The 10842-nt window shown below is 46.1% G+C and overlaps 1 long non-coding RNA gene across 1 annotated transcript in view; it reads right to left on the bottom strand.

Annotated features, from left to right (window-relative positions):
* Window positions 1–481: 481 nt before the first annotated feature.
* Window positions 482–10842, bottom strand: part of LOC147012895 (uncharacterized) — a 53416-nt gene continuing 43055 nt past the window's right edge. The window contains exons 3-4 of the long non-coding RNA XR_015051106.1: window positions 4988–5091; window positions 482–659 (exon numbers count right to left, since the gene is read on the bottom strand). This is a non-coding gene — a long non-coding RNA (uncharacterized LOC147012895). The remainder of the gene's footprint in view (window positions 660–4987; window positions 5092–10842) is intronic.

Below are 10842 nucleotides of genomic sequence, written 5' to 3'. Positions count from 1 at the left end.
GGCCTGGACCGGTCTTTGAAGTCTCTTCAGCAGCCCCAGGAGCCGCACACAGCGGCCAAAAAGGCGGGGGCCAGGGTCTCAACGGAGGGGAAGGAGCTTCAAAGAGGAACCCCTGCGTATCCACAGCTGTGAAAACCCTGCTTTCTGGAGGCCCTTTACCCTGGACCGCCCTGTCTTCACTACCCCCCCCCCCCCCCGCATTGCTTCAATACCTCAATACCAACCACCGGATACCTCTTCTGTGAAGGCAATGGCAAACTGCACTGCATAAGCTCAGTTTGGACAGAGAGAGGGAGAGAGAGTGGGAGAGAGTGGGAGAGAGTGGGAGAGAGTGGGAGAGAGTGGGAGAGAGTGGGAGAGAGTGGGAGAGAGTGGAAGAGAGTGGAAGAGAGTGGAAGAGAGTGGAAGAGAGTGGAAGAGAGAGGGAGAGAGAGGGAGAGAGAGGGAGAGAGGGAGAGAGAGGGAGGGAGGGAGGGAGAGAGGGAGAGAGGGAGAGAGGGAGAGAGGGAGAGAGATATCTGAGCTTATCGAGTGCCTGAATCAGTGACTGTCTGGGTCCTCAGCTGGGAACTGTCCATCATCGAGGATTTACCTGTTTAGTCCAGAATCTCTTCAAACAGGAGGTCCACAACTTTATTTGTGTCCAATAGCCATCCGATCTGGGAGATAAAATGGAGGTGGGGAGAAAGAGTACAGGGAGAGTCGAGGGGGTAAGAGGGACAGTGAGAGAAAGAGAGACAGTGAGAGAAAGAGAGACAGTGAGAGAAAGAGAGACAGTGAGAGAAAGTGAGAGAAAGAGAGAAAGTGAGAGAAAGAGAGAAAGAGAGAAAGTGAGAGAAAGTGAGAGAAAGAGAGAAAGTGAGAGAAAGAGGGACAGTGAGAGAAAGAGGGACAGTGAGAGAAAGAGGGACAGTGAGAGAAAGAGGGACAGTGAGAGAAAGAGGGACAGTGAGAGAAAGAGGGACAGTGAGAGAAAGAGGGACAGTGAGAGAAAGAGGGACAGTGAGAGAAAGAGGGACAGTGAGAGAAAGAGGGACAGTGAGAGAAAGAGGGACAGAGACAGAGGGATAGAGACAGAGGGATGGAGAGAGGGATAGAGAGAGGGATAGAGAGAGGGACAGAGACAGAGATAGAGAGAGGGACAGAGACAGAGACAGAGACAGAGACAGAGACAGAGACAGAGACAGAGACAGAGACAGAGACAGAGACAGAGAGAGAGAGAGAGAGAGAGAGAGAGAGAGAGAGAGAGAGAGAGAGAGAGAGAGAGAGAGAGAGAGAGAGAGAGAGAGAGTACCAGGAAAATGAGTGAATCCTGAATAAACAGGACTTTTGAGGATAATGATGGTGATAATTAAATATTATGCGCACAACCTATTGTTGTTATTATTATTTTGATGCATGTATGAGTCAAAGATTGACAAATTGACCGATTGCCCACGAGATTAAACCCCACAAGTGCGACTTGATAATGTGCAAACAAAAGAAATGTTCCTAAAGATAATTGTAGTGGAAATTCTTTCATGCGAATGTAAAAATAAATTACATTATTCATGGTAATAGGAGCTCATCTCAATGGCAGTTACATCTGTGAGCCAAAATGGCAGCTGGAGACAAGACCTCTGACGTATTGACCGCAGCAGCTTGGGACATTTTGTGAATGAACAAGTTCGTGTGAAGGCAAGAGAATGTGTAGGAAGTGCAGGAAGGAGAAATGACAGGTGTATAGTAGGCAATAAAAATAAAATAATATTCAATGCAACACAAAACACGACACCTGGACAAAAACATCCCGTTGCTAATGCAGGCACCGATATAAAACAGGAAATTGGGAATTCTCCAGGGGTTTGGGGAACACAAGATTGAAAAATCATTGCATCATGCTAACGTCACAAAGGATGGTGATGACTCGAGGGAAGATGGTCAGGAATTGAAAAAAACAAAGTCATGAAATGACTGCCTTGTGTTTTGAGCCGTCAGCTGGTCCGAATCGCCACCTTTGGCCAAAGCAACGTGGTGACACCCGGTGGTTGAGCGTAAAGCATGTGACACGAAACCACCAGCAGAGGGCCACCTTGTCCACATGTTCCGCAACCCAGCTTGGAGCGCGTGGATGGACAAACCAGAGCCAGAATTGTCCCCCCCCCCGCCCTTCCCTCCACCACCCTAATAATTGTTTGGCATGTTATACATGGAATTACCCCAGTAATTGATATACATTTCATAAAACTTCAAACTCAGGCTTGGATTCAAGTTTTCATCAAAATTTTCGAGGATGGAGGGACTTTAGAAAGTTCCAGACCGAGATACCTCGAATGAGTACAATAATTACCAACAGTTTGGTATTCTCTTCAATACACAAGTGCATGCTTTGAGTTAAAGATATTGTTGAATATCTACTTATATCTTGTAAAAATACAAAACCCTGAGCATTTATTGGACTTATCGAGAGGTATCTCGTATCTGCAACTTTCTGAACTCCCCCCATCCTCGAGGATGTTCGATGAAGACTTCAATCCAAGCCTTAGTTTGAAGTTTGGATGAAATATAAACCAATTACTGGGGGTAATTACATGTATAACATAATCAAACAATTACTTCCCGATATATCATCTACATGCATTGCCCGACATTCCCACACGGGCTTTGAATTGTTCTTTGACGGCATCTTAAACCCATAGAGCTCAATAAATGGCTTTTATTATACTTTCCAACTTGAACGTTCACATTCTTGAACCCGCACTTACTGGTCAATACTTTGATATACTTCCTGTGCAGTTTCACATGTCACATAATTTCGACAGCGGTCTAGGAAATACTACACAAACAAAAGCAACAAAGAGGTCATAACTTGTGCGAAGAGAAAGGGTGTCGGCGCCTCTGGGTCTGCGAGGATATTTGGTATGGCTTGCCAACAGCCCCGGGGCGCACAGGGATTTCTATCGCCATGCCATGACCCGCTGCGTCCTGCTGAGGCCCAAGCCTGGTTTTGTGCCTGATGCTCGGGACATGCCAGGCGAGATTTGCAGTTTCACCGTGATGCCTCTTTAACGGACCTGACACCGACTTAGGAAGGTCTTTGGATAATGGCGCGATGAGGCAGCTGCCAAAGCAATTGGAAGAAGTGCAGTTGATAATACGAGTGAAGATGCAACAATGGCGGCAGGTATGTGGAAATTGCACAAATTCATTTGATGCCGTTTCCATCAACCTTGCGCTTTGAGCAACCTGCTGGCTTTTGCAATATCGATGCTCGAAGCAATTTACATTGAAAATCAGGTACTTTGAACAACCCACCTGTTCTCTGCAATCATCATTTCACGGCAAAGGTGATGGAACTTTTTATTCATTCTGTTTTTAATCCGAACTTCATACCATCGCTTAGTGTTTGCTTCGTTTATGACTCGAAGTCTAAAGACTTGCCATCCTTTCTCAGCAATGAGATAACTGTGTCAATGAGTACCACAAGGAGGAAAAAGGCTTTATGATTATGGCACATCATCTTTGTTGAAAGTTCTGATGTCACCACCGCCGGAATGACAGAAGGAAACCGTTGCAGGAATTAAAATGTAAACATTTGGCCATTATCTACCAAGCTGCTCCATTGAGTACAGCGCTGTCCGCTGTACTAGGAAACACAGGCCTGCGTGGCCGGTGGAGAACCTTGATGTTGGATGTCGTTTTCTCCAATTTTTTTTAGAGGAGCCCCAGCTGTTTTATTATTTCTTTAAACGTGTCGCAGGGATTTGACTGCCTGGGGCCGAGGCACAAGCAGCCCTCGGTTCACGACGGCCATCAGTGGTCCGGCAGGCATTGATGAAACTTTGGCAGAGGAGATCGATTTTGAGCCATCCATCCATTTTATCTGGTACTCACACGTCCATATGGTGGGCTACCGATGTCAACCTGATTCACGATGTGATCCGCTGCTCCCCCGATGAGCTGCTTGAACTTTGCGGAACCTGCAACATCTGTGCAAAGATGTGAGGCGCATCGTGGGAGGTCTGCTATGGTAAATGAGGCCATTTTAATGACAGGAGCCATTCTGGGAGTGAGCAGTACCACTCGTTCAACGGAAGAAAAAACTCAGAGACCTTGTGTGCATCTTCCAGAGCAATGGGTATTTCTAAAGGCGATCTAGCTTCCTCCTTCTACCACTCACAAGACACAAACAAGCGTGAAACTTGAATAGTTTCTGCTGTCGGACTGAAAATGAAGTTAATGATTGGTGTAATATGGTGTTTGGTCTTCTTGAAGCAACACCATCTCTAATGGTACCACATGAGGTTAGGGAAGAGGTGGTGGGAGAATAGTGTAATGTCAATCCTGTGGGAAGCGACACCCCAAGGAACTTGAGATCACAGACACATGCCCAAACTGCTGCAAAGGCAGTTTTAAACAGTAAATTCTCTAAAATGGTCATGATATCCTTGCATCCATCAAGAGGAACAAAATGTTCTGAAAAACTTTTACTTTCAGGATGCAAAATGAAAAAGGTCCACTCATGCAGTACACACAACGGCAAGACCACAACTCTGCAGGAACCAAAAGTCATGCGAACGATCCTCTCGATCCTCTCGATCTGATCATTATTGTGTCACCACTGCCTATGATGACCATGACTGGGTCATCTTGAAGCAACCAAGATGAACTCGAAGGCAGTTACAGCGACACAACGATGAACAAGAACGGCTATTGTGGTGGCACAAAGCGCATGCTGTTAGACTGTACGCAAAGAGACCTGTTGTTGGGTCACCCAAAGAAACAGGCATCATCTTGAAAGGTTGCAGTGTGTGATCTGTACACTGGCACACTGGGTGGTACGAGTGTGTTTCACAACCCAGGTCACGCTTTAACCTCATTGCTGTTGGTGGGTGATTACGAACCAGCCAGGGAAGTGAAAACCATTTATGACCAGAACATTGTGCAATATTGTGTGGTGAAGACTGCATTGTGATGTGTAATTGCAATATGGTGTTGTGGAGCATACCTGCTGTCGAATGTGCTGAGACAATCTTCATGTCAACTTTGTTGATCCTGAGATTGGCTGGGTTGGTTCAGTAAAGTATAATAAAGTATGAACGGTTCCAGTCTCTGCCAAAAAAGGAAAAAAGAAAAGAACAAAAAAGAATAATCAAGATATTCAGGACGAGGGCTGTCAGGATAGAGGTGCACAAACTCGTCTTTGAGCTGTCTATCCTGGGTTTGAGTCTCGTGCCAGCTATAAACTGTTATCCTGGTGCTTCACATACAGGGAGATGCATCCCTCGGATGAACATTAAACCAGAGGACCCCTCTCCCAGCATGTCATTAATGGATGTTAAACATCTTGTGGGAGTTATAGTATATCATTGATAACCTGAATCAATTAAAGTTCCTGCCCTTCGTCTGGGAGCCAAGACAGGAAAATTCAGATTTGTAACCTCCTCCCAACAACATTACTTCAGACATACCATATGAAAGGTGAATGTCTCGGGGTCAATGCAAGTCTGGGTGTCACCTTCAAGGTGTGCTTTTCAGGGAGATGCGCACCTTTCTGAACCCCCTGTTGCCAGATGACGTGGAACCCGGCTCCCAGACTATATAAAACATTACCTGTTTAGATATGACTATTTTATGTGAAGTGTGGATTTTTAAGTCAATTTAAACCCAGGAGTCACTTTTCAAGTGCATTTATGAGCGACTTGTGCTCAGTTTACCATCCCGACCATTGTGGTGCCTCACTCGGCTTAGGCCGCACTTTTCCTGATTACAAACTGTGTCCAACACATATCTAACATCCAAATAGATTTTAGTGGCTCAAATGGTACAATTGTTTCATCCTTTATAAGTTTAACGTGCAGGATGAGTGTTCAATATTTTTTATTAGATTTTTAAAAAAAGAGTATTTATCAATTCCGTACCTCTTACCACCAGGCATTAAACACCTTTAGAGAAATGGATTATATGAGTGGATAGCAATTTCGACATCAAGTTCACTGAATGTTACCAAATGACTGCAGTTGGTGTAATTGGTGTGTAAAATAGTAATATGATGGGCTTACTTAGTCTGGTTATCATCCAACAAGCCTATTTGATTATTATTTTAAAAATCTGTCTTCCATTTTGAACCACGACCGCCAGGCGCACCTGGAGGCTGCACAGCCAAAAGGTGCATTGGTTCCACACAGTTGTAAAAAGCACATCTCATGGTCATGTTTGTTTGAGAATTAAGGGTTTATGAGATTTACATAGTTGTTTCCAATCAGAGGCCCACAAGCTTGGTGTTGGCTTAGCGATTAGGGTGGCTGGCTTGGGATTTTAGGGTGCAGAGTTTGAGCCCTGTCAGCTGCTGAATCAACACCAGGTGGGGTTGACTCAACCCATCATGCTTCTGAGTTTGGTGAAATGAGTACCAGTGCACTGGTAATCAGGGCACAGCATCAGCGGCACAGCCATGCCCCAACAAAACGAGAGCTACCCGACAGCCAAGCTGCTGCTCAAAATAAGAAGATGCCCACAAAAACTTCAGACTCACCACAAATTGGACAAAATTACATGTTTTCCGGTCTTGCAAGTCCGCTCAAAGGCTTGTCATACCTTCGACTAAAGGATTTCAGAGACTGAGATGTAGCAAACACGTGGCGACATCACTTGTTGGAGATAACTGGCAGAGTACCCGCCCTACGGGCGATCTTGTTCCAAGCAAGCAACACGTTCTTCTGATACATACCTTTATTTGGGCGGTGTATAGGCAAGTGACAGCTCTGTATAGGAACAAGCTCAAATGAGCTAAGATCCTCGTCCTTTTAATGATGACGTCATAAAAACGAATATGACGTCATTGTGACTTATCAGGTTTGCGATAAATTATCTGTGCTCATGCCCGGCTTGATTCCCACAAACAAAATTCAAACAGCTTGCCTAGTTTCAGAGATAATGGTATAGGCGATTTCCATTAGCGGCGATATTATGACGTCAACATTTTTTCGCGGAAGAATTTCCAAAATCTGAGACGGTTTCTGCCTGCGCGTGGGCTTTCTGCATATACATGGCAAGTTTCACGAAGATCCGATGAAAACTCTGGGTTGTGAAAGAAAAAATGTCAAAAAATAGGAATGACGTCATAAAAATTGATATGACGTCACAGTGATTCGTGATGCATCATATGTGCGGTAATTCATCTCTGCTAATGCCCTGTTCGATTCCCGCAAACATAATTCAAAAAGCTTGTCTAGTTTCGGAGATAATTTTTTAGGCGATTTCCATTAGCGGAGATATTTTGACGTCATAACTTTTTTTTCGAGGAGGAATTTTCAAAATCGGAGATCGTTACTGTCTGCGCAGGGTATTTTTACATATAGACGCCAAGTTTCAGGAAGTTTCGATGAAAACTGTAGGCTGTGAAACAAAAAAAGTCCACAAGAAGAAGATGAAGAACAACAACGTGAGTAAGACTTAGAGATCCTTCACGAGGATCTAAAAATAAATAACCCGGGTTACATGCAGGAAGTAAAAACATACCTATTATGACTGCACTGTAAATGGCAGAGACTTGTAATACCCCCACCTGGAGGCGGCACTACATGAAATACATTTACATAGAGAATTTGCGTCTTCCCCCCCACTCATTCCCCCAAGACCACCGGCAAACAAAATAACAATCCTATAAATTAATTGGGGTTATGCTGATCCTATGCAGCAAGTCTGGATGTAATTGGCCAAGAGGAGGAGTCGCGCGATAAACAAACCCACAAGCACAAACACGGGTCCGTGAATTACAGTCAGCAGATGCAGTTAACTGGCGATCGGGGACTGGAAGAATGTACTGTCTGGCACAGCAACTGCTACGAGTTCAAGGATGTAAGTCTGAGACTTGGTGGCTTTCATATGGCCCTGACTTTCCTGTCAAGATGTACGAGGAAAGTAATATTGAAGATATCCTGATCAAATCAAGCACTTACGGAAGCACCACAGTGGCCCAGGTGGTAAAAGGGAAGAGCCACAAACACTGTGTCCATGCCCACAAACTTCTGCGAGAAGCAATTCAGCATCTCAGATGGAAAGCAATGGTAGAATGATGCAGTAAACATGAAGAAAACAGCTTCCTTCACTAAGACGATGTGGTTGATCACATCAACATGAGTCTTTTGATACGGTTCGACAAGCTGAATCGATCTGCTCTTGCTGCGGACATGCCAGCCAGACTAGAACTACTAGGCAAGTTGATTAAGCAGGGATGAGAGAAATTTCAGACGTTTGCTCTTTTTTGAACCACGACCGAGAAATGATAAGCATCATGTTGCACTACATCACAGCAGGGCACGATGGTCTCTGGGAACTCCATCTATCCACAGTAGCTCAGATGATACTGCACTTCTCTGTGCTGGACCGCATAAACTGTGCCCAATGGGCTAACGTCTACCTCGCCGACATGAGGATGCTTCCATAGGTTGTGCCATATGTTCATCAGGAATTAATGGATGGGAGTCATCCGATCAAGAGGTCACTCCACAAGTTCAACCAAGTGTGGCATGACATGGCCTCAGAGCAAAGTGTTAACAGGGATAGCAAAAGCAAAGGCGGTGTTGTTGGCTTTATGCTGAAAGCGGGAGCTTTCAACCGGTGGTTTCTGACAGCACATGAACACAGTGCAGCAACCCTGCTACCAAAGCAATGTGCAATCAGGATGATGATCTCAGGACCAAGCACAAGGAATTGGGAGCACGATGCAAAGAACGAGATAAATCTGATGTTTGGAAGACATTGAACACCACTGATGAACAGATGATATATCCATTCTGCAGTGATGAGAATAACTTTGTGAACATTGCAACTGGAGTTGTTGCTCCTGCTCGTGTTGCCAAGGACCTCCTAACGGTGAAGGATACTGCGACGAATGCAATGAAAATATGTCTCAGAAAGACTGAATGACAACAAAGCAGCCTTTTCAACCTTCTTCACACAGACTTCTGCATCCAAGGGGAAGAATGTTCAACCATGCTTCTGCATCCAAGGGGAAGAAAATGGTGACATACATCAAAGCAGACCGGGAACTATTTCGCAGGATTGATGTAGCTGCACAAACAAGAGACATTGATTTAAAGGGCGTGTTCAAGCATTGAATTGTATCTGTGCCATACTTATACATAGATTGCATACATAGATTGCAGCTCTCTCCGAGGTTCGGAGACCGGATTGCGGCGAGATAATGGTGGGTGGTTACACCTACTATTGGTCTGGTCGCTCTGATGGTTACCATACCCAAGGAGTTGCTGTAGCTGTGTCCAATAAGCTGACCCCAATGATAATTGAGGTAACACTGGTCAACGAGCGTATTATGAGATGAAGGATTCGTCACTCCTTAGGTGTCATTTCCCTGGTCTCTATTTATGCTCCGACTGAGGCGAGTGATCTCACCGTGAAGGATGCATTCTACGCCACACTCGAGTCTGTGGTTGATCAGTGCCCCAGACGAGATACACTTCTAGTCTTGGGGGATTTCAATGCATCGACTGGAACTGATAGGGATGGTTATGAGGTGTGTGTTGGTCCCCATGGGTCAGGAACTATGAACCAGAATAGCACTAAGTTCCTTGACTTTGCAAGAAGTTATGGACTTAGGGTGGCTGGTTCATGGTTTCAGCGCCCACAAGCTCATCGCTGGACTTGGAATTCCAACGCTGGCGGTGTGGCAAAGGAGATTGACCATGTCCTCATTGACGGTCGTTGGAGGATGATTCAGAACTGCAGGGTCTACCGGAGTGCTCAGTTCCTCAATACTGACCACAGGCTTGTTGTAGCAACTCTAAAGCTGCACCTTAAATCCTGGAGAATGGTACCATCCCAGCCGAGGCTGGATGTTGCCAAGCTCAGGGATGAGAGAGTAGCTGAGGAGTTTGCGAACAGGCTGAGTGGACACTTGGGGGTCTGGGTGCTTTGGGGGTCCTGAAGAGTTGTGGAGCGCCTTCAAGACCACCGTCCTTGATGTTGCCGGTGGATGCCTTGGAGCTCACCGCAGGGCAAAGAAGAATTTTGTCTCTCAAGGGACACTGGATACCATTGACCAGAGTCGCAGGGCCAGGCTGAATGGCAGAGCTGAGCTGTTCAGGGAGCTGAGGCGTAAAACTGTACGTGCACTGAGGGTGGACAAGGAGGCCTATGTGCGAGGAATCTGTGAGGGGGTAGAGCATCACCTGTGGACAGGTGATTCTCGTCCCGCTTACAGGGGAATTCGCGCATTACGTTCATCCAAGCCCATCCCTCGGAGCACTACAGTTCGAGCAGAGAGTAGTAGGCTCTTGACAGAGGAGTCTGAAGTGAAGGCCCGCTGGGCCGGTTACTTTGAGCGGTTGTACCAGGCTGATCCCCCAACTGTCGAGTTGGACGTCAAGGGTGTTACAATCCCTGTTGCTGACCCTCGAATCAACTGTGGTCCACCTACGCTTGTGGAAACACGGGCTGCGGTGAACCAGTTGAAACGGGGCAAAGCTCCAGGGATCTGTGGCATCCACGCCGAACTTCTCAAGGCTGGTGGAAATGCTGCACTCGTGTCATTGCATGCAGTTTTGTGCTCTGCCTGGAACACAGGCATCATCCCAACTGACTGGAAGAGGGGCCTTGTTGTCCCTCTCTGGAAAGGGAAGGGTGATCGCCAAGACTGCAACAATTACCGAGGGGTGACACTGCTCTCAGTGGCGGGCAAGGTCTTTGCTCGGATAATTCTTGATAGGGTTCGCCACCATCTGCTTGAGCACCAGCATCCAGAGCAGTCAGGCTTTACACCAAAGAGGTCAACGATTGACCGTATCCTTGCACTTCGTGTCCTCACCGAACGCAGACGAGAGTTTCGGCAGGGGCTGCTTG

Source organism: Eptatretus burgeri, chromosome 14, assembly GCF_056783735.1.
Source record: "Eptatretus burgeri isolate ZD-2024b chromosome 14, Ebu_testis_v1, whole genome shotgun sequence".
Classification (NCBI taxonomy): Eukaryota; Metazoa; Chordata; class Myxini; order Myxiniformes; family Myxinidae; genus Eptatretus; species Eptatretus burgeri.
This window is presented reverse-complemented; position numbering and strand designations above follow the sequence as displayed.